At 45.4% G+C, this 24,696-nt stretch overlaps 1 long non-coding RNA gene across 1 annotated transcript in view; it reads left to right on the top strand.

The window, feature by feature from the left end:
* LOC116977715 overlaps nucleotides 1-10,874 on the top strand; it is a 117,683-nt gene extending 106,809 nt beyond the window's left edge. The window contains exon 3 of the long non-coding RNA XR_004413285.1: nucleotides 10,765-10,874. This is a non-coding gene — a long non-coding RNA (uncharacterized LOC116977715). The remainder of the gene's footprint in view (nucleotides 1-10,764) is intronic.
* The last annotated feature ends 13,822 nt before the right edge of the window (nucleotides 10,875-24,696 follow it).

Here is a 24,696-nt window from a genome sequence, read left to right as displayed (position 1 = left end):
GCCTTAGATTAAGGTGAAGGGGGAAAGATTTAATGGGAACCTGAGGGGTAACTTTTTCACACAAAGGATGGGGGATGTATGGAACAAGCTACCAGAGGAGATAGTTGAGGCAAGGACTATTGCAACGTTTAAGAAACAATTAGACAGGAACATGGATAGGACAGGTTTTGAGGGATATGGGCCAAACGTGGGTAGGTGGGACTAGTGTAGATGGGACACGTTGATCGGTGGGGCAAGTTGGGCCGAAGGGCCTGTTTCTATGCTATATGACCCTATGACCACGTGGGCTTCCTTTGGGTATGCTGGTTTCCTCACAAATCCCAAAGGCATGTGGATTAGTACATTACTGAGCCACTGTAAATTGCCCCCAATGTGTAGGTGAGTGGTGGAATCTGTGGGGAGCTGATGAGAATGTAGAGAGACTATAGAGCACGAGACAAAAGGGTGTTTCGTGTTTAGTGAGGTTATGGTGGGCTGAAGGGTCTTTTCCCATTCTGTATCTCTCTATGACTCTCTCACTCTATTAACATCGCAGGTCACTGTGACTTGCCCTTAAATTCCCACACTCCATCCCCATTCTGCACTGAGTTGTTGCCATCATTGCAAACTACTGGAGAGAGAAGTGACTGCAGAAATCTTGAGTCTTGAATCTGGAATATTGAGCAAAACACAAAGTGCTGGAGGGACTCAGCGGGTCAAGCAGCATCTATGGAGGGAAATGTGCTGCCGATGTTTCCCCACCAGAAAGGTCACCTGTCAATTCACTCTATAGATGCTGCCTGAGTCATTGAGTTCACACAGCAGTTTGTGTACTACTTTATCCTGGCTTTTAGTCACATCTCAAATTTAATCGTGTTACATTACTGTGAAGTGCCTTGGGACTCGTTCCTTGACTAAAGGCATTGTACAAATAAGTGTTGTTGTCAGGTTAGAAATGAGCTTCTATAATTGGCTTTGGGACTCCAGCTCACCCAGAAGATGTAGAAACAAGGAACTGCAAATGTTGGTTAACAAAAATACAGACAAATGATGGAGTAACTCAGCGGCTCATGCAGCATCTCTGGAAAACATGGATAGGTGACGTTTCGGATCAGTACCCTTCTTCAGACTGATTGTAGCGGTAGGGTTAAAGAAAGCTGGAAGAGAGGAGGGGCAGGACCCAAGCAGGTAGGCAAAAGGTGGATACAGGTGAGGGGAGGTTTTGATAGGCAGATGATGGGACAAAGGCCAGAGATGAAAAGACCAAAGATGCGAAGCAAAAGAAGTGAAGAGTTGTCGAATTGTGAATCTAGATTCGTGACCTCCTGAGACCAAACGTAGAATCGCCGAACACTTGCACTCAGTCTGTCAGGGCTGAGATCTCCTGGTTGCAAAACATTTAAACTCCTGTTCCCATTCCCATACTAACCTTTCAGTACTAGGTACCTCCATTGCCAGATTGAGGCCACATGCACCTCATAGTCTGCTTGGATAGCTTAAAACCCAATGGTGTGGTTGAATTTTGCAATTTTAGGTAACTCCCCTCCCCTTCCTTCCCCGACACTATCCTTTCTTCCAACCCACATTCCTTCCACTAACTTCATAATTCACAATATTTCAATCCTTTTGTCTTATATCTACGATCTTTTCATATCTGGCCTCTGTTCAAACATCTGCCTATCAAAAAAACCCTTCACCTTTTGGATTTGTCCGGCCCCTCCTCTCTTCCTGCTTTCTTCCACTCCCCCTCACCCCCCACTGTTAGTCAGAAGAAGAGTTCCGACCCAAAATATCATCTATCATCATCAGCGGTCACTCTAAACAAATGTGATTGTCCTCTTATGGAGGATGCCTGTGCGTGACTTTGTTTAACGTGGGGAGACTGGTGCACAGACAGCCACCACATGGTCCTTGACAGATCTGGGTCAGGATCCAGTGGCATAGAGTTCAAGATGACCGGGGACCCTTTTCTGCTGCAGCCGTCATCCGCCTCCCCAGCCGTTGTGACGTGCCACTAAAGTCAGCCATCATCCTCCGCCAGGCTCTGTCCTGCAAGTTCTTCAGAGATGCTGTCTGACCCGCAGATTCATTCCAACATTTTGTGCTTTTTTTAAAATGAAATAATCTGCTTGACTTCTCCTTCTGACCATCCCAGTGTCACGTGTCTATAAGGACAGGACAAGATGGGAATAAAACTAATCTAAGCTCATGCCACAAACTCAGCTCGCAGCAAGTTGGGAAGAAAAAGACAGCGAAGCATAACTTGGCTGTTGATTCACAACTAGCCCTTCATGCACTGTGAATGGTCCAGCCATTGGATTTCAGTCCATTTCCGCTCAAGTGAACAGGGTGATCCAGTGACACCCATTGCCTGGTCTTGTAAGTGGCCCATTGGAAGCACCGGACTGTTTGCGTCCATGGAAGTGTGTCACAAGTCCATGAAGAGGAAGGAGAGTACGCTGCAAAATGGCCATCTCCTGGGAGGTCTCTGCTATTAAAAATGTTAGTGCAGCTAACATTTGCATCTAGCAGTTGTACAGAGCCCTAGTGAGACCACACCAACAGTATTGTGTGCAGTTTTGGTCTCCAAACTTGTGGAAGGACATTCTTGCTATTGAGGGAGTGCAGCGTAGGTTCACGAGGTTAATTCCCGGGATGGCGGGACTGTCACATGTTGATAGATTGGAGGGGCTGGGCTTGTATACTCTGGAATTTAGGATGAGAGGGGATCTTATTGAAACATATAAGATTATTAAGGGTTTGGACATGCTAGAGGCAGGAAACATGTTCCCAATGTTGGAAGAGGCATAACCAGGGGGGCATAGTTTAAGAATAAGTGGTAAGCCATTTTTGAACGGAGATGACGAAAAACTTTTTCACTCAGATAGTTGTGAGTCTGTGGAGGCTGGTTCTCTGAATGCTTTCAAGAGAGAGTTAGATAGAGCTCTTATGGATAGCGGAGTTAAGAGATATGGAGAGAAGGCAGGGACGGGGTACTGATTGAGGATGATCAGCCATGATCACATTGAATGGCGGTGCAGGCTCGAAGGGCCGAATGGCCTACTCCTGCACCTATTGTTTATTGTTTATCAGACTCCACAAACAAATACCAGCCTAGTACTTATAAAGTCTTACCCACAAAGTTCCGATGACTGACTGGAAACCTCTCATGTCTTCTGCAGTACCTCAAACGTTCGTTGCCTGTTTAGTTAAAAAAAAGTGTTGAAATATTACCTCCATTCAATAGCAGACAATTCAGGAGGGTAAAGATCTATTCTCTCTGAGCTATTGGAGAGAATAGCAAATGGAAGTACTTGGATGTCCCTGGGCTGTAGCCTTCATTTGTCACAGAGTATTAAGGTAAAAGAAGGAGCAAAATAGATAATAAATTGCTAATTTTGTCCTCCTCATTCTATTTCCCTTTCTCTTTCACTCTCCTGCTCTCTCCCACTATATTCTCACTCAGTCACTTACTCTTTTAATCTCTCTCCCTCTCTTTCTCACTCACTCTTTCTCTTTCACTGGTTTTCTGCCTCTCCCTCTCTCTCCCCCTCCCCCTCTCCCTCTCCCTCTCCCTCTCTCTCTCTCTCTCTCTCTCTCTCTCTCTCTCTCTCTCTCTCTCTCATTCTCTCTCTCCCTCTCCCTTTCCCTCTCCCTCTCCCTCTCCCTCTCCCTCTCCCTCTCCCTCTCCCTCTCTCTCTCTCCTTCTACCTTTCACTTTCTCTTTTTTTCTCTCCGAAAGTCTTCAACAATCTTTCTCCATCGATGCTCTTGACTCTGATTGTGACTCGGAGCATGAGCAATAAAATAGTAAAAGATTAAGGACAAATGTATATGTTAAAATACACCACCTGCCTACCCAAAGCAATGCCAAAATACTTGGGGAGTAACTGGCGGGCTGTTAGAATCAAGTGTCATGAGACAATGTGAACATCAAACAAAAATATTGCAGGGGCTGGAAATCTAAAATAAAGACAGAAATGCTGGAAACACTTCTACACCGCCCAGTCCCTGATGAATCCAGCCCCCTGCCTTCAGGCTACATATGTGGGAAGAGAAACAGAGTGAACGTTGCAGGTTGAAGACACTTCGTCAGAACTGGGAAGGTGGAAATAAAGTTATTTTGGGGATAGTGGGGAAGGAACTTCAGTAAAAGCAGCCAAAAGCCAGATTATTATTCGGGTCAAAACCCTTCTACAGACTGGTCAGTCTGAAGGATGGTTCCGACCCAAAACGTCACCTATTTCATTTACTGCCTGACCCGGCGAGTTACTGCAGCATTTTGTGTCTATATTCTGAATAAACCAGCACTAGCATAGCAAGTAGTTAAGAGGGCAAATTAAAGATTGGGTTTGTATTGCAAAGGGTCTGAAGTTTTAGAAATAGGGAAGGTTTGTGCTAGTTGCAGGGTGTTGGTGATGCCACACTTGGAATACTGTGCAACTGTAGATCATTTTCCAGTTATCATATTCCAGAATGCAAATATTAAAGACCAGGGGCATAGTTTTAAGCTGAGAAGGGCAACGTTTAAAGGAGATGTTCGATGCAAATTTTGCACATGCAGAGGTTGGTGGGTGCCTGGAACAAGCTGCCTGTGATGGTGGTGGAGGCAGATGCAGTAATGTGGTGTTTACGAGGTTTTTAGATATGCACATGGATATGCGGGGAAAGGAGGGACATGAAACAAGTGTAGGCAGAGGAGGTTAATTTATGTAGGAAGGAACAGCAGATGCTGGTTTAAATCGAAGATAGACACAAAATGCTGGAGTAACTCAGCGGGACAGGCAGCTTCTCAGTAGAGAAGGAATGGGTGACGTTTTTGGTTAAGACCCTTCTTCAGACTTAATCAGGAGATTAATTTAACTTGGCATCATATTCTGCACTGACATTATGGGCCAAAGGGCCTGTTCCTGCGCTACACTGTTCTACATTCTATTTTCAATGTACCAGTAAGTCACCGTCATATCAATCCAACACGAAATATCACCTATCCATGTTCTCCGGAGATGCTGCCTGAGCCACTGAGTTACTCCAGCGCTTTGTGTCCTTTCCCATCATGTGATCTGCCCCAGCGGCGTACCTACAAACTAATTCACTGGTGGAATAACTTTCCCCCCTCCCCCCCAACATCGCCGCCATCATCTCACTCCTTGCAGCTCCAGAGACTCTCCAATTTCTGTCATGATTCCCATTTATCAAAGCCGGCGGCATTTCATCAAGGAGTCAAATGGGATCAAAGAGAGAAAGGGAGATGTTGCAGAACTTCATTTGCAAGTAAAAAGACGCTCTAATATTAGTCTCACATTGAGAAGGTTGCTCTGCTCATTGGCTATTTTTAACCTATGATGAGCAGCAGTTTGCATGACATATCTATTGTCGCCATAAAATCTGCAGATCCCGAGTAAAATGATATTGCACAGGACAACGAAAGGAAGGAAAACTGACCTGCAGATGTCTATTTTATATTCATCATTTGCATTCAAGTACAAAGAAGGCTTAAAGGGGATGCAATCATTTTAAATTTCAATTGGATTGTTCCAAGCACCAGAACCAAATGGGCAGCACGGTGGAGCAGCAGTAGTGTTGCTGCCTTACAGCGCCAGAGACCCTGGTTCGATCCTGACTCCGGGTGCTGTCTGTACGGAGTTTGTACATTCTCCCCGTGACCTGTATGGGTTTTCTCTGGGAAGCTCCAATTTCTTCCCATGCTCCATAAACCTACTGGTTCGTAGGATAATTGGCTCGGTATAAATGCAAATTGTCCCTTGGATAGCTAGGGTAGTGTTAGTGTGCGGGATCGCTGGCCGGCGCTCACTCAGTGGGCCGAAGGGCCTGTTCCCGCACTGTATCTCTAAACTAAATTAAACTTATTCTTCAAACCGCTGAATGTTTTCCCTTTGTGATTTTTCTCTTTTTTTGCTTCTGAAGTTCAACCAACATTTGAGGGGCAGACGACCAAGCTGAATCTGCCAGGAATCAGTGTTTACATCAAACAGGGAAGGTCAACACCGTGAAGCAGCTGATCAAATTTAAATTAAAATGCAAATAAATAAACTCTGAGCTAAATAAATACGGTGAATAAATTAGGGCTGCACAGTGGTTCAGCGCCTCGCAGCACCAGAGACTCGGGTTGGATCCTGCACGTCTTTGGGATATGGGAGAAACCCCAAGCACCTGGAGGGAAACCCACACAGTCACAGGGAGGACATGCAATCTCCAAGTTGACAGCTGTGGAGGTCAGGATTGAACCCATGTCTCTGGCACTGTAAAACAACAGCTCTGCTAGCAGCAGCACTTTTTCATTCTGTAATAATAAAAGTGACTTACAGCGCCAGAGGCTCAGGTTTGTTCCTGACCACGGGTGCTGTCTATGTGGAGTTTGAACATACTCCCCGTGACCACGTGAATTTTCTCTGGGTGCTCCAGTTTCCTCCCAAGGTTTGTAGGTTAATTGGCTTCTGTAAATTGCCCCTAGTGTGCAGGATAGAACTGGTGTATGGATGACCGTTGGTCGTCATGGATTCGGTGAGCCGAAGGACTAGTTTTCACGCTTTATCTCTAAACTCTAAACTAAAATGGTCTTTGGCATGCTGGATCTGGACCTACTTACTGCCTACTGCATAGAAGGGGGGCATTCAGCCTATTGGATCTATGCTGGCACTGAGCAGAGATGGTGATAGTTTTTGATGACTAAAGGAGCAGGTGGAAGGCCCAAAGATCAGATGACATGTGCAGTAGATTGGAGTTTGCATGCATTCTCCACTGCCTCTTAACCATGCGATGAACAGGGATACTCTAAGATAGGGAGCAGGGTTCGGCTGAAAGCATTTAAGGTCGGGTTACAATGTCACTGCTTTGCATCAACCACACCGCGGTAAACAAAGGAGACCAGAGTGGATATTATGATAAGTAAGAGTTATTGTGGTCACATTAGAAGGAGGCTTGGTTTAACATCAGCGCTATTAAAAAGAAAGAAAATGACATAATATCGATTATGCTATTATAGCTGATAAATCAAAACAAAAGTGCCACTTCATACAAAGCAGCCTTCCACTTCTTGTATTGAATGGGACACTCAGACATTGGTCCGTATACTCCCAATTATCTATCACATCGCATGCATCTCATGAAAAGAGCACTGTGACAGCAGGATATTGAGGGAATGCATCATGGTTCTTGTCAGTGTGAGAATCAGAGCTCTGGTTCAAGGTAAATTTCACTCGGTCTCTAAAATCACCACAAAATTGTATGTAAGTTAAGAGGTGTACTTTTGACATTCGATTAAATTATTTCATTTATTTCATATTTCACTGCAGTATATGACTGGAGAACAAACAAAATGCACAAATAACTTTTAATTAAACGTACTTTTTCCTATTCTTCCTATAGAAACTATATTATTTATCTCCCTAATAAAGTAACTTTGGGGGGGGTGGTTTGTTTCAGGATACAGAGCTGTTGAGGCACAATTATGATAAATGCAGTACCATTTGAAAACAGCAGAAAATGTCATGTGATTGAGGTCGAGTGATTTGGGTTGTGTGATCGAGGTCATCGAGTGGTGTGGGGGCATTGAATGGCATGTGTACAGACACCCAGGGACTCCACATCAAACCGAGTTGGCAGCCTAAGTGCCAAAGCAGCTAATTTCTCAATACTCAGCATACAGTATAACACCCCCTTTAATAATTACTGCAAACATCTGAACATGCAGTATTCAAAATCTGAAAAGTAACAACTTGTCATTTGTATAGCACCTATTGAAAACTCAGGCATTTTCTATCTCTGAAATGTTTTCGCGGTTCAAGAATAGGTGTCACTGTTCCAACATAGATTGACAGCTGTCCTGTGGAGTTTAGATCTGAATTCCATTGACGCTACACCTGGACTTTATCCACGCTGTCTCGCTGTTCCGTGTTTAGCTCCATGTTACCATATGGCAGAAGGCAGCCATATTGGCCCATATTGAATCCACATCCGATCATAGAACACTCCTGTTCCCCACCAATTTTCCCTGTAACCTATTCACCAACATTGCCACCAACACCCACCCAGATTTCACCCCTCACCTCCACTGTGTTGGGGGTGCATTTATCACTGAAGGATTCCTAGTGTGGTGTGTACAGCAGACAACAAGCTAACTAGGGTGTAGAGATACACCAACACCTCTACTTCCTTTGAAGGCTTAGGAAGATCAGCATGTCCCCAACAAACCTCACCAACTTCTACAGATATAACTTAGAAAGCATTCTATCGAGATGCTTCAGAGCATGGTTTGGGAACAACTCCATCCAAGACCACAAGAAATTGCAGAGAATTGTCGATGCAGCCCAGACCATCATGCAAACCAACCTGCTTTCCATTGACTCCATCTACTTTTCACGCTGTCTCGGCAAGGACACCAACATAATCAAGGATGAGTCTAACCCCTGACACTCCCTCTTCTCCCCTCTCCCATCAGGCAAAACGTACAGAAGCTTTAAAAAGCTTACCCCAAGATTCAGAGACAATTTCTTCCCACCTGTTATCAGGCAACTGAATCATCTGATCACCAATTACAGAATGGTCCTGACTTAATATCTATCACATTGGAGATGCTCGGACTATCTTTAATCGGAATTTACTGTACTTTATCTTGCACTAAATGTAATTCCCTTCATCCTACAAATATTATACACAGTAAAGAGATACAAAATGCTTGACTATCTCAGCAGATCAGACAGCATCTCTGGAGGAAAGGACTAGGTGACGTTTTGGGTCGAGACCCTTCTTCAGACCCGAAAGGTCACCTATTTATTTTTATCAGAGATGCTGCCTGACCCACTGAGTTACTCCAGCATTTTGTATCTATCTTCAGTGTAAACCAGCAATTGCAGTTCCTTCCTGCACATGTATACACAGTGGACTGCTTGATTGTAATCATGTATAATCCGCTGACTGGATTGCATGCAACACTGTACCTTGGTACAGGTGGCAATAAATTAAAACTAAAGTATTGTTTCACCAGCACACAGAGCTGCTGCTTACACCGTCAGCCCCACCACACAACTATGCCAATTAACAACACATGATCACTGAAGGAGCATTATAGGAACAATTTCACCTCATGGTGATGTCCTGTGGTCTGAGACTGAGTTTAACTAGGACGGATGCTCGATCTACTTAAGCCAGACTTCACTTGCAGTGGGAATATCTGCTGCTGTCAATGTTCTGCTCTGCCTCATCTCGCTGAGCGAATACAAATAATTGCTGTCATGTCTCTAAAGACCAAATGTCAAGTGAGGCTACTTGCATCTTTGCAAACAGGAACTGGTCCTTTGTGTTGTGCAAGGCATTTCCATTATCTAGCTGTCTCACAGTTTGACAATAAATCGCATACTGAAGGCAATTCAAGCCTGAATGTTTCCTTTGGATGGTTTAGTTTACTTTAGTTTAGTTTAGGGTAACAGGCCCTTCAGCCCACTGAGTCCGTGCCGACCAGCAGTCCCCGTACACTAATACTAGCATTGTTACAAAATTTTGAGATTTAAAAAATAATTTTATCCCATCAGATAAAGCATAAAAAGAAGTTTAATGTGACACCTAATTCACTTTCATATCTTCAGTATTAAAAAAGTTATGGCCATTTTCATACTCTGAAATTAGCATCTTGTTCCCTATTGCTTTTCCATTGACTTAACACAATGATCGAGGACAGTCAAAAGCCCATAACTTTCTTAAAAAATTAAGAGAATTGAATGAAATTTTCAGTTATTTTAGATTGAAGGATTCTGAAACAAATATGAAACAATCTTACTTGGATGACCTGAAATTAAAGTATATAGTTAGTTACCTAATTGTAGCTAATTACAAAAGTAAATTACTAGATCTAAACATCTATTCATTTCTTAAGAAAAGGTTAACATTTTTAAATAGCCTAAGTGTCCAAATAACATTCACACAAGAATTCACAATATAACATGATTTTTAAATCTCATTGTCATGAATTTATAGGCCAAATGGAAGGAATTTAATGTTTAATTCCTGTAAATTAATGGGCATTTAAATCATCTTGCGAGTGGGTTTTTGTGGAACGCGATGGATTGGAACGTTGCGGTTACGGTGAATTTAAACCCCATATTGGCAGGAAAAACACTGCCGGTTCATATGGGGCCAAAATCACATTTTCGCCAATTAAATTTGGATTAAAATATACGACTTACCCCAATGTAAAATAGACGACTTACCCCGTGTTTTGTCCCCTACGTGAGATCCGTCCCATTGTAGGCGTTGAGGGTGTTAGAAGTAGCTTTTTATTTTACTCCAGCGATTAAGTTGTCCCGCAACTATTTTTTTTAACTTCCGAAAACGGAAGTCCGGTCGATTGTTCTGCAGCAGCTGGCAGCCTGAGGAAGTTCGCCTCCGACAGGCAGGAGAAAATGGCATTTTAATCCTGCCCCCCCCCCTCAAAGGCGCCAAAGTCGCGCACACAGCCAGTGGCAGAACTGCAGCGCCACTGGAGGTAAGTATTGTAACATTGCTACTAATACTACCCTACACACAAACCTGTTGGAGAGTATGGGAGGAAACCGGAGCATCCGGTGAAAATCCATGCGGTCACGAGGAGCACATACAAACTCGGTACTGACAGCACCCGTTGCTACTGAAGGTTTGAACCCAGGTCTCTGGCGCTGTAAGGCAGCAACTTTACCGCTGTGCCACCATGTTGCCCTCATGCCACAGATGTGCATAAGACACGCATCTTCTAAGTGCAGGTCACACTGTCCTAAACCCTTTATCTTTCAGGGTCTGGAAGAGAGAGAGAAAGAGAAAGAGCAATAAACAGTTCTTCTACATTCAAGATCGACAACTCAAGACTCTGATGTAAAAAGAAGCCAAGACACAATATCACTGTTCGAATGATGAGTGTTTTTACATTGGTGTTGGGTGTTAACTATGATGGTTAAATATTGGTGTAGGAATTTTGGTGTCACAAACGAAGCAAACAATATCAACCTGTTCACTCCTGGGCATGCATTAGCCCCAATTGTGTCCATCTCTGATTATCTCAGACAAGCATTGACACCACCAATGTGCATGCCATCTGCAAACTTACTAATCATTCCTCATACATTGCCATCCAAGATAATACAGTGCATTCAGAAGGTATTCAGACCTCTTCACTTTTTCCACATTTTGTTACGTTACAACCTTATTCTAAAATGGATTAAATTCTTTTTTTTTATCATCAATCTACACACAATACCCCATAATAAAAAAGCAAAAACAAGTGTTTAAAATTTTTTTGCAAAGTAATTAAAAATAAATAACTGAAATATCACATTTACATATGTATTCAGACCCTTTGCTATGACACTTAAAATTGAGCTTAGATTCATCCTGTTCCCATTGATTTTCCTTGAGATAGTTTTACAACCAGATTGGAGTCCACCAGCGGTAAATTAAATTGAGTGGACATGATTTGGAAAGGCACATACCTGTCTATATAAGGTCCCACAGTTGACAGTGGATGTCAGAGCAAAAACCAAGCCATGAAGACGAAGGAATTATCCGTAGACCTCCGAGACAAGATTGTGTCAAGACACAGATCTAGGGAAGGGTATAAAATAATTTCTGCAGCATTGCAGGTCTCGAAGAGCACAGTGGCCTCCGTCATTCTTAAATGGAAGAACTTTGGAACCACCAGGATTCTTCATAGAGCTGGCTGCCCGGCCAAACTGGGCAATCGGGAGAGAAGGGCCTTGGTCAGGGGGGTGACCAAGAACCCGATGGTCACTCTGACAGAGCTCCAGAGTTCCTCTGTGGAGATGGGAGAACCTTCCGGAAGGACAACTATATTTGCGGCACTCCACCAATCAGGCCTTTATGGTAGAGTGGCCAGACGGAAGCCACTCCTCAGTAAAAGGCACATGACAGCCCACTTGGAGTTTGCCAAAAGGGTTGTTTTGTTTGGTGCTCTGATCTGATGAAACCAAGATTGAACTCTTTGGCCTGAATGCCAAGCGTCACGTCTGGAGGAAACCAGGCACCGCTCATCGCCTGGCCAATACCATACCTACGGTGAAGCATGGTGGTGGCAGCATCATGCTGTGGAGATGTTTTTCAGCGGCAGGAACTGGGAGACTAATCAGACTAAACAGTAATCTCGTTGTATGTGACACATGCAATGACAATAAAGCATTCTGATTCTGATTCTGATCCTGATCGAGGGAAAGATGAACAGAGCAAAGTACAGAGAGATACAGAGAGTAGCCCAGCCAGAGCCCGGACTTGATCCCGATCGAACATCTCTGGAGGGACCTGAAAATAGCTGTGCATCGACCCTCCCCATCTAACCTGACAGAGCTTGAGAGGATCTGCAGAGAAGAATGGGAGAAATGACCCAAATACAGGTGTGCCAAGCTTGTAGCGTCATACCCAAGAAGACTTGAGGCTGTAATCGCTGCCAAAGGTGCCTCAACAAAATACTGTAAAGGGTCTGAATACTTATGTAAATGTAATATTTCAGTTATTTCTTTATATTTACTTTGCAAACATTTCTAAACACCTATTTTTGCTTTTTTTATTATGGGGCATTGTGTGTAGAGTGATGATAAGAAAAAAATAATTTAATCCATTTTAGAATAAGGCTGTAACGTAACAAAATGTGGAAAAAGTGAAGGGGTCTGAATAATTTCTGAATGCACTGTGTAAAGGCACTATAATCCCTGTCCAATTAGAAAAGCAATCTTCTACCACCTCCCCCCAGACAGCTCGGTGGCGCAGCAGTAGAGCTTGCTGTAGAACCTGTCAGCACCCTTGGACTTGGGTTCAATCCTGACTACGGGTGCTGTCTGTACAGAGGTTGTATGTTCTCCCTGTAAACGCGTGGGTCTCCTCCAGGTGCTCTGGTTTCCTACCGCATCCCAAAGATGTGGTACTCTGTAGCAAAGATTTGCCCTCTTTAAAATTGCCTTTAGTGTGCTGGGAGTGGATGAGAAAGTGGGATAATGTAGAACAAGTGTGAATGTGTAATCGATGATCAGCAAGGACTCGGTGGGCCAAAGGTCCTGTTTCCATGGTGTACCTCTAAACTAAACTTATAGTTTATAGTGATACAACTTAGGTGGCGGATTAGACCAATCTGGGCTTGGAGGTTCGTTTCCACATGGGTGACACAGGTACATGGATTCTGTAGCATCAGCGGTTCTTTTCTTCTTTGCTTGCCCCTCTCTAGCTTCCTCACATGAGCGAGCAATGCCTTTAATGTTGGTGTGCGATATCTGATTCAATACTCATTTGTGTGTGTCAATATTGTGTGTGTCAGAAAATCTTCTGATCTACCTTCACTTTGACACTTTAAAGAAACATAGCGGGAACAGATCCTTCGGCACACCAAGTCCGCACCAACCAGCACTCACCCTGTACATGAACATTATCCCACACACTAGGGACAATTTACAATATTACCAAAGCCAATTAACCTACAAACCTGTACGTCTTTGGAGTGTGGGAGGAATCCAGAGCACCCAGAGAAAGCCCGCGCGGTCAAAGAGAGAACATACAAACTCCGCACAGACAGCACCCGCAGTCAGGATCAAACCTGGGTATCTGGAACTGAGGCAGCAACTCTACTGTTGTGCCTCTGTGCCACCTTAATCTTTGATTCTTTCCACAATATTTAAATGCTGGGGAGGGCTGGGTGGTTATGGGGGAGTTTGTTTGAGACGGAATCTGTGCATATGATATGTTTGCCTTGTCAGTTGATGTTACAGTGTGTATTCTGCACAGGCAGACCATGTGGAAATTGTTAAACTGCTTGGCAGGTTTGCGGCACACTGTTCATGATTGTTAAGGGACAGGTAGTACGCGGTGGACTAGATGCTTTTGAGTGCATTACACTGAGTTGGTCTATAATAGTAAGATTAAACGAGAACTTACCAGTTTGAAGTTTGATCTGTATTTTATGAGGAGTTACGATGAGGGATTACGTGAAGAACCCGCTCAGCGCGCATGCGCGGCATACTTCCAAGCAGCGGTGTGGAATCACAGATAGACACAGTTATTGAAGTAAACATAGTAAAGAAAAGGAGACATCAGTTATCAGTTTGACCCATATTATGAGGGTGGGAGCGGAGGGCACGTAATCCCTCATCGTAACTCCTCATAAAATACAGATCAAACTTCAAACTGGTAAGTTCTCGTTTAATCTTACTATTTTACTTCGGAGTCACGTGAGTGACTACGTGAAGACTTCAAAGCTCTGTGATTTGAAGTCTTCAAAGGCTGGTGGCCATCCCCTGAGGTATGTCAGGACCACACTGACAGTCCATGTATGGGTGTACCTTGGTCTAGGGGGTTAGAGTTGTAAATACCCTTCATTAGTTTGACCACCAGCGGGTGGGACCCCATGGCCTGTTGTCCTGGAGCTGGTTTTAAATAGACAGGCATGGCACTTCTAGCCGTGTTGATGGCTCTGTAGCTGAGTCCTTCATCGTGGTGAAGGTTCACCAGGAATTCCAGTACGTTGGTAACTGTAGCGGTTGAGTAGGTGGTCCCTTTATCCAAGCAGTACTTCTCCCATTTCTTGATGCTGGACAAGTGCTGTTTTTTAGTGGATGTTCGAAGGGATGCTGACATGGTGTCGATGGTTTGTTCTGATAATCCCAGTCTCAGAAGTGGTTTGTGCAGATCTGCAACCCAGGAGTTTGATTTTCATGGCACGGGTGGCTTGTGCCCGACACTGGGTGTTAATAACTCTGGGTCACTGGGGATACCATCGGAGTTTCAACAACCATGTCATGGAGTTTTGGGAACCATGGCTGTGTAGGCCAGTCGGGTACTATCAAAATACCTGAAGCAGAGTCCATTTGTATTGTGCATAGTCCCCAACTGATGAGGCAGAAGGGAGGAAATGCATAGAAGAAGAATTTCCCCAATCCAGCGCGAACGCATCTACCGCTGCTGCCTCAGGGTCTGGTTCCCAAGCGACATACATAGGTACCTGGTGATTTAGTCTTGATGCAAATAAATCGATATCTGGCGTGCCATATTGCATGATAACTTTTGCAAATTATTTGGGGTTTAACATCCATTGTCATTAAATTTACGTGACCTGGTGTCTGCCACTGTATTTAGCTTACCTGGCAGGTAAGTTACTGATAGCCAAATATGTCTTTCGACACACCATTGCCAAATTGTGTTGACCAACTTGTCGCATGATACCGATTTTATGCCGCCCATATGGTTAATGTAGGCTACCACCGTAGTATTATCTATTTGTAACCGTACATGCAAGTGATGCATATTTGTGCATATGCTTTTAAACCATAAAAGTCACCCAACATCTGTAGATAATTAATGCCCAGTGTAAGTGGTAACGATGATTCTGGGTTAGTCCATCTACTACTTGTTAGTGATGATAATAGGTTGAAATTATGCCAAACATTTTTTGCCCACCACTGTAGTTATGATATTGCTTCAGTGGGTGACTTCATGACACGATCATAATGACCTGTATGTCCTTTTGGTGCCTGTACCTTTGCTCTTTGTAAGTTTTGACAGTGCAAAGGTCTGAATTGTGTAGCCGGAAATGCTGCTATCATATTCCCAATTACTCTGTTACTTGTCGAATAGTTGGGAGTACGTGGACCATTAAATTGTTGCATGATTGTGCCAATTCAATTGTTTTGTCTCTTGGCAAAGTTACAGTCACGTAGACTGAATTAATTGTGAAGCCCAAGTAGTCCATGATTGTGGATGGCTTCAACTTAGATTTATCTGGATGTAAGACAATCCCAGGGTTTCGAATAACTGTTTGGTAGCTGATACAGCTAACATAGTCAATTCCATGGTCTTGCCTATTTTCCCATTGGGTAACGCTTTAAATTGCCATAGCTGCCCCATCCAGGTAAATTTCAGGTATCTGCGATGATCCTTGTGAATGGTACTAAAATAGTAAACATCTTTAAGATCAATGCTTGCCATGAAGTATCCTTTGGAAATTAGTTGTTTGGCAGTAACAACCGTTTCCATTTTGAAATGTATATACTTAACAACCATATTTAGTGAAGTTAAGTCAATGATGATGCGACATCCACCATCTTTTTGGGTTTAGTGACGAATATTTGATACGAATTCCAAGGGTTCATGTTTCCCATGATACCCTTTGTAATTAGTCTCACCAGTACAGCTTGTCCCTCTCGTTTAAATACCCTCTGGGGTAAATGTTGAACTGGTGGCAATTTTTCTAGTATGAATTGTATTTTGTATCCACTAAAGCTATTGAGTATATACTGATCACTTGTGATAGACTCCCGTGCTTCTTAAAACAGGTGTAATCTCCCCCCTGTTAGTATTAAGCCCCTATTTTCTATATGTTGGTAGGAACCAGACCCACCTACCTCCATGGTTATGGGTATTCTTCTGTTTCCTGCCGGTCCAACGAGTCTTGCACGTTGTCTGACGTGGTGGTGGTGTTGGGGGGTGGGCCATTTTCCATGGGGCCTGCTCTGGGCCTTGGCCTGAAAGGCTTACGGGATTGGCATGCAGGCCCCGAGCTTTCACCAGTACCATGAGGTGGACCCTCCTGGTGGACGCATTAGAGGTACTGCTGACTGGTTTACGTGTGGTGCTCATTCCAGACCCTGCCCTCTTGCGCCGATATTTTGGACACTTCGTCCAGTTTTTGTGAGGTTGTCGTTTTTTGAGGGCAGGTTTTGTAACTTCCTGAGAAGTTGCGGAGCACTGCGAACAGTAGGTCAGGTGTTTTGCCATACTACCGTGACTCTCTGGAAAGAGCATGCGAAAATGATAGCCGACGTCAGGGATATCAAATTAATTTTTTGATATTTTGGCTTTTTTAAAGCGATGCTCAATGTACCCTCCAATAATAGTGGCCACTTTGAGTAAATGCAATTTAGGGGAAGCGTGATGAAATCCAACGCCTCATGACTACCTGTCTTGGAGATTTTTGAAAAGAACAGGTAGTAAGCTGGCCATCAGTTGAGACTGAAAAGCCATCTCGCTAGTGGTGGAGCCACATAGCGGACACACCCAGCAGCTCTTCCTGATCCTGTACCTCAAGCATACTCCCGATGTTGTTCAGCCAATGACCCCTCTTCATGACCAGCCCAGCCACTGGTCACCCCAAAGCTAACCACACTAAGGTGGAAGCGATGGGCAGTGCCTAGGCACTGTGGAGGGTATGCCTGAACCCTCCAGCGAGACTGCCCCTCACGTAGCGTGTCTCGCAGGAGCTCCTGCTCCAGGAGCCGCTCCAGTGGCTCAGGCGGCTGTCTCTCTCCCATGCGGGTGGAGAGACGTCCCCACCGACAAGTCGGAAGCCACCGGCCGGATGCCTCTTCGGATGGCTAAACATCCAGCCCGCAGCTCAGGCGCTAGCGAGACTGGGCTCGGCACGGTGATGGGGATAGCAGAGCGCCCGGTAATTGTTCCTACCGCCTGTTGCTGCCCCCCCCCCCCTGCAATGGAACGCTCCTCCGTTGGAGTCGAGCGGGGGACAGGTTCTTGTAGAGCTTTTGTGCCTTGTAGAAGCGAGAGCGCCCCTCAAGCAGCGCGTCTCGCAGGCACCTGCTCCGAGAGCCGCTCCAGCGACTCAGGCGGCTCTCTCTCCCCTCGTGCGGGTGGAGAGACGTCCCGTCCGAAATCGGGAACACCTGCCGGATGCCTCTTTGGGTGGCTATGCATCCAGCCCGCTGCTCAGGTACTAGCGGGCTGGGCTCGGCACGGTGTCGGGGAATAGCGGAACACCGGGTAAACGCTCCTGCCGCCTGTTGCTGCCCCCCTCCCCGACGGAAAAACGTTCCTCCTTGAACGGGGGACAGTTTTGTTCCAGAGCCTTTTTCTCTGCCTGTAAAACAGAAGCAGAAAAAGGCTCCCCTGTAATAGAAACCCGACCTCAGGGTACTCACCTGACGGTCCGTTTCATTCTGTAGCGGGAGCGCCTAAATCCCGCTGCAGCCGCTGTTGCACTGCTGGCGTTAATACCGCGCATGCGCGCTGAGCGGGTTCTTCACGTAGTCACTCACGTGACTCCGAAGTCTTCTCTTCTTCTTATCGAGTCCACACAAGATTAGAAGTTGTTCAGCCAGAGCTGAACACACTTCTCGGCATCTGCACAATGGTGTCTGTCTTGCGCTTCTTGTGCTTCTTGTGCGTGGTGGTGGAAAGATTGGTTGAAACAGGGCCGCGACGTGAACGCTCTTTCCTTGGCCCCGACTCCGAAGTAAAATACACATTAGTGTCTGTCTTTCCATGCACATCGTTGAGCTAAGAGGACCAAGATTTTCTCGGGTACCTTGGTTAGGGAACGGAAGTGAGAACAGAAGTAAACTGGAACTGTTCCATGTACGCTGGGATGTGCTCCTATGAATTCTTAATGAATTGAAAGCCTTTGAAATAATGGAGATTGAATTTAAAATAAAGACACAAAGGACTTGTTGAAACTTGAGCGAAAAAAAACTGCTGGAGGAACTCAGCAGGCCAGGCAAAGGGCAGAGGGCAAGGGACATTTATTGTCACATACACCAATTGGTGCAGTGAAATTAGAGTTACCTGTGGAGGGAAATGGATGGACAATTTTTGGATCGGGACCCTTTATCAGCCTGAAGGAGTGATGAGAACCGAAGCGCCATCTATCCATCTCCCTCCAGAGGGAGAACTGGCCCACTGAGTTCTTCTAGCCTATAGCCGTTTGTTTGACTTTAAAATAAGCACCTTGATTTTAACTGCAGTGTCTGTGTGTTAAATACAGGGTGAACAATATTACTAGACAATCTGAAGTGATCTTTCGAAAATAAACAATTAGTTACACTTGCATGAGTCACTGCTTCTCAAGTTGAGAGGATCAATGAACCGTAACACATAAATAGCAGTAAAATATTCATGTGAGCCTCAATACACAGTAGTGTCTGCCCTGCAGGCGTTATTAAAGGAAGGATGTGAATAAGAAGCAGAAAGACTTGTATTTGTATAGCACCTTCCATGACTCCAGGACATCCAATGTACTACACAGCCAGCTGATTGCTGCTGCAACATAGGTAATTCAATGTCCAATTTGTTGGCACAAGTCACAAGACTCAAGAGCGTGCAGATGCTGGAATCTGGGGCAAAAGAATAACAGACTGCTGGAGGTGCTCAATGGATCGAGCAGCATCTGTGGAGGCAAAGGCATGGCTGATATTTCAGATTGAAACATCAGAACACAATTTGTTGTGCATGGCAAGACATGGAATGGTGGTCAGGCTGAGGACAGGCCGCGGAAAGGCGGTTGCGTCGATCCTGACCTGTCTGTGTGGAGTTTGCACGTTCTACCTGTGACCACGTGGGCTTCCTCTGGGTGCTCTGGTTTCCTCCTACATTTCAAAGACGTTCAAGTTTGTTGACTAATTGGCTTCTGTAAATTGCACCCAGTGTGTAGGGTGAGAAAGTGGGTTAACATAGAACTAGTGTATGGGTGATCGATCGTTGGCATAGACTTGGTGGTCGATGGGCCTGGTTCCACGCTGTATCTCTAAACTAATGAATATAGAGTTGCTACACTTTCCATCTCATTCATTACACAGACAACAGTGGCAAGGAGCCAGTGACCCGGGTTCGGACCTGACCTCGGGTGTCCTCTATATGGAGTCAGCACGTTCTACCTGTAACTGTGTGGGTTTCCTCCGGGTGCTCCAGTTTAACCCCACATCTCAAAGATGATTAGCAGGCCAATGTAAATTGCCCAAAGTGTGAAGGCGGGTGGGAGAAACTGAGGGCAGTTGGTGGGAATGGGAATAACATCGAATTTGTGTAGGATTTGTTTAAGTGGTTGCTGGCAGTCAGTGATGGGCAGAAGGGCCTGTTACGTGCTCTATGGGCCTCTCACGATTAATACTATTTCACTGAATTTCAAATACTAAAGATATGTCATGTATGGGACTCTGTGGGTTACCTTAGAAGTCATCTATCTATATATTACTAAAACTTTCAACTTGACCACTTCCTGTCTGCATTGTAATTAAATTTGCGCAAAAACGATCCCCCATATGCTACGATTTTTCGCCACCTTACTCATCATTCTCCTCTGCTGCGTCAAATTAGTTTTGTTCCGATTGGTGAAATAGTACAAACGTTATGAAGGTTCCTCCTCCTCTACACCCCCCTCCCCCATACACCTCCACATCCCCTCTCTCCCACATCCCCTCTCTCCCACATCCCCTCTCCCCCACACCCCTACCCCCCAAACCCCTCCTCCCCCACACACCCCCATCCCCCCCCCCCCCCCGCGCACACACCCTCCCCCTCACCTGCCCTCCCCTACACCCCCCTCCCACACACTCCCCATACCACCCCCCGCACACACCCCCTCCCCGCACACACCGCCTCCCCGCACACACCGCCTCCCCGCACACACCCCCTCCCCGCACACACCGCCTCCCCGCACACACCCCCTCCCCGCACACACCGCCTCCCCGCACACACCGCCTCCCCGCACACACCCCCTCCCCGCACACACCCCCTCCCCCACACACACCCCCTCCCCAGAGTGGTGGAACATTGCTTTGGGGGAACGGGTTGCGTTGGGGGAACAGGTGAGTGGTGGAATATTGCGTTGGGGAACGGGTCCCACTTAGTCTAGTTTTAAATTAAAGACCACTCAACTCTGCCACTTTGCAATGTAAGACTGAAGAAACCAGTTGACGGTTCCATTACCTTGTTTGCTGCTACCCTGCCTTCTCTTGACAAACTGATGTAGAAGGACACCAAGGTCAGGAAAGAGTTTAGAGGAAGAACAAGTTGAACAGAGGATTGTGATGAGCATGGCCTGAGTTTACATTTTAAAATTCCTTGCATTTATTGGGTGGGGGGGAGTGGAGACTGGGATCTACTGCTTGAGATCCTGTGCAAGTATTTTTATTTCGACAGAGCAAAAAGAGTGTTTGACATGGGACACTTACAACTTTGGAGGAGTGCGGCCAAATGAATATCGATGGCATAGAGAAAGGCAGCAGAGGAGATGAGACAGAAACTGCATACTAGATGACAACATCTCTTGTATCCTGTGCAGTAGAATATCAGATACTACCCACAGGCAGAAACAATAATTAAACCATAGATGGACAAGGATTTTTAGATGAGTGAAGTTTCACTGAGGAAATCAGCAGAAAGAATTGCACTTTGTGGGGGTGCTTTTATCAGCAGATGACACTTTGGTTTGAGGACAGAGATTGTGAATCTAAGAACATTAAGAAACACAAGAGATGGTGCTTGGGACTGCCACTACAGTTGCTTACTATAGAGATACAGCATGGAAACAGACCCTTCGTCCTACCCGGTCCACGCCGACCATTGATCACCTGCTTACACTCGTTACCCACTAGGGAACAATTTACAGATGTACAATTAACCTACAAACCCACACGTGTTTGGGATGTGCGAAGAAATCAGAACATCCGGAGGACACCCATGTAGCCGCAGAGAGAACATACAAACTCCACACCGATAGCACCCGAGGTCAGGATCGAACCAGGTTTCTCTGGCGCTGTGAGGCAGCAGCAGTACTGCTACGCCACTATGCTGCCCATAAAGCAACAGTCTTCCGGAGAATGTGAAATACAGAGTTTTTATGGGAAGAATGTATGACATGGCGCACTTACAACCATAGAGTGTGCAGCCAGATGCTGGCACGGTGGCACAGCGGTAGAGTTGCTGCCTTTCAGAGCCAGAGACCTGGGTTTGATCCTGACTATGGGTGATGTCTGTACAGACTTTGTACGTTCTCCCTATGACCACTTGGGCTTTCCCCGGGTGATCCAGTTTCCTCTTACACTCCAAAGACATACAGATTTGCAGGTTAATTGGCTTCGGTAAAAATTGTAAATTGCCCCTAGTGTGTTGGATAGTGTTAGTGAGGGAGGATCGCTGGTTGAAGCATACTCGGTGGGCCGAAGGGTCTGTTTCCATACTGTATCTATAAACTAAACTAAAGTGAATCTTTGGAACCTCTGTGCATTTAAACTAAACTAAACTAAACTAAACTAAACTAAAAATATAAGAGAGCATTAGAATCGTCAAGGTTCCAAGCAAAGGTAAATTAGGCTGTGATTCACCGAGACAGAGAGAGAATTCACAAGACTTTTATCTTTTAGAAAAATGACAATGTTCAATGAGGGTGGAAAGTGTGAATGAAGGATCAGAGAGGGATCAGAAAACACAGCTTGAAATTTATTCCAATGAATTAGTATCGTGTAAGATCCAGGCAGAGGTAAATGAGGCTGTGATGTTTCACACTGCGAAAGACAGCAGAAAAACAGACACCATTGGGACAAGCTGTCGTAGTGGAGGTGACCAGTGAGGCATGAAACCTTCCATGTCAACTAGAGCATCCGTTACTCCACAGGAAGCGAGGGAAGGACCAGAAGGCTGAAAACTATTCGTCAAAGGTAGCAAAGGATTATCACTGAGTCACAGCTCACACATGTAGGCCAGTTTACAGGCTGATTTAATGCAAGATATTACATAGAAAACATAGAATATAGGTGCAGGAGTAGGCCATTCGGCCCTTCGAGCCAGCACCGCCATTCAATATGATTATGGCTGATCATCCAAGATCAGTAACCCGTCCCAGCTTTTTCCCCATATCCCTTGATTCCCTTAGCCCTAAGAGCTAAATCTAACTCTCTTTTGAAAACCTGGTGGAGATACGATTAACAGCTTGATAAGAGCATACAACAGGAGATAAAAAGGAACACCTCTAACTTTAAATGAGATCATCTTTACCTGACCTCAAGTGCTGTCAGTATGGAATTTGCACATTCAGTTTAGTTTATTGTCATATGTACCGAGGTTGAGGGAAAAGCTGTTTTTGCGCGCTAACCAGTCAGCGGAAAGAGATGACATGATTACAATCGAGCCATTCACAGTGTACAGGTACATGATAAAGGGAATAATGTGAATAACATTTGGTGTATTCTCTCTGTGACTGCGTGGGATTCCACTGGCTCCTCTGGTTTCCTCAGATTTGTAGGTTAATTCGCCTCTGTAAATTGCCCCAAGTGTGTGGGGAGTGGATGTGAAAGTGGGATAACGGAGAACTAGTGTGAGCAAGTGATCGATGCTTGACACAGATTTGGTGGGCTGAAGAACTTTTGTTCATGCTGTATCTCTAAACTTAAAACTTAGACATAAAATGCTAGAGTAACTCAACGGGTCAGGTAGCATCCCAGGAAAATATCGATAGGTGACGCTTCAGGTCGGGACCCTTATTCACCACTGAGAGTCTGAAGAAGAGTCCCAGTCCCATGTTCTCCAGAGATGCTGCTTGACCCACTGAGTTACTCCAGCACTTTGTGTCTTTTGTTTTGTAAACCAACATCTGTAGTTCCTTATTAATAATAATAATAATAATAATAATATATTTTATTGTCATTGCACATAAGCGCAACAAGATTTGGTATGCAGCTTCCAACCGATGTCATAACATAAATAACTAATAAAATTTGGATTTAGATATTGATATCCCGAGAACATGGATTGTAATAGAACAGTGAAACAGTCAAAACAGTTCAACAGACTAAAGTGCATATGTGTCTGTGCGACGTGACCATCCGAGGGAGACAGTCCAGGGGGGATGGGGGGCACTCAGCAAGGCCAGTTCAGAGCCGCTATAGCTCTGGGAATGAAGCTGTTCCTGAGTCTGGAGGTTCGGGCATAGAAGGCCTTGTAACGTCTGCCGGAGGGAAGTAGTTTGAACAGTCCATTACAAGGGTGTGAGGAGTCTTTATGGATGCTGACGGCCTTCCTGAGGCACCGTGTGTGGTAGATGCCCTCCAAGGCTGGTAGCTGTGTCCCAATAATCCTCTGCGCTCTGTGGACGACGCGCTGAAGAGCTCTCCTCTCCGCCTCCGTGCAGCTAAGATACCACACAGAGATGCCATACATTAATATGCTCTCTGTGGTGCAGCGGTAGAAGGTTGTCAGCAGCTGTTGGGGCAGACCAGTCTTTTTTAATGTCCTCAGGAAGAACAGTCGTTGCTGTGCCTTCTTGACCAGCGCAGCGGTGTTGGTGGACCATGTGAGGTCCTCTGAAATGTGAGTGCCCAGAAACTTAAAGCTGGACACTCTCTCCACACTTTCCCCGTAGATGGAGATTGGGGTGTATTCTCCATTATGGGACCTCCTGAAGTCAATAATCAGCTCCTTGGTCTTGGAGGTGTTTAGTGACAAGTTGTTACGTACGCACCAGTCCGCCAGGTTCTGCACCTCCGCTCTGTATTTTGTTTCATCACCGTTGGTGATCAGCCCAATCACTGTTGTGTCGTCTGCAAACTTCACGATGGTGTTGGTGTCGAATGCAGGAACACAGTCGTGAGTGAAGAGGGAGTAGAGCATGGGGCTTAGTACACAGCCCTGTGGTGTGCCGGTGCTCAGGGTGATAGTGGAGGACAGGTGCGGGCCCAGTCTCACTGTCTGCGGTCGCTCCGTCAGAAAGTTCAGGATCCAATCGCATATCGGCGAGCTGAGGCCTAGCTGGTGGAGCTTGGTGGTGAGCTTGGTGGGGATGACCATATTGAATGCAGAGCTATAGTTAATGAGGAGCATCCTCACATATGTGCCCTGTCTGTCCAGATGAGTCAGGACAGTGTGAAGAGCTAGAGAGGTGGCATCTTCTGTTGATCTATTTGCCCTGTATGCAAATTGATGAGAGTCCAGTGAGGCAGGGATGCTGGATTTGAT

This window comes from Amblyraja radiata, chromosome 10 (assembly GCF_010909765.2).
Source record: "Amblyraja radiata isolate CabotCenter1 chromosome 10, sAmbRad1.1.pri, whole genome shotgun sequence".
Taxonomy (NCBI): domain Eukaryota; kingdom Metazoa; phylum Chordata; class Chondrichthyes; order Rajiformes; family Rajidae; genus Amblyraja; species Amblyraja radiata.
This window is presented reverse-complemented; position numbering and strand designations above follow the sequence as displayed.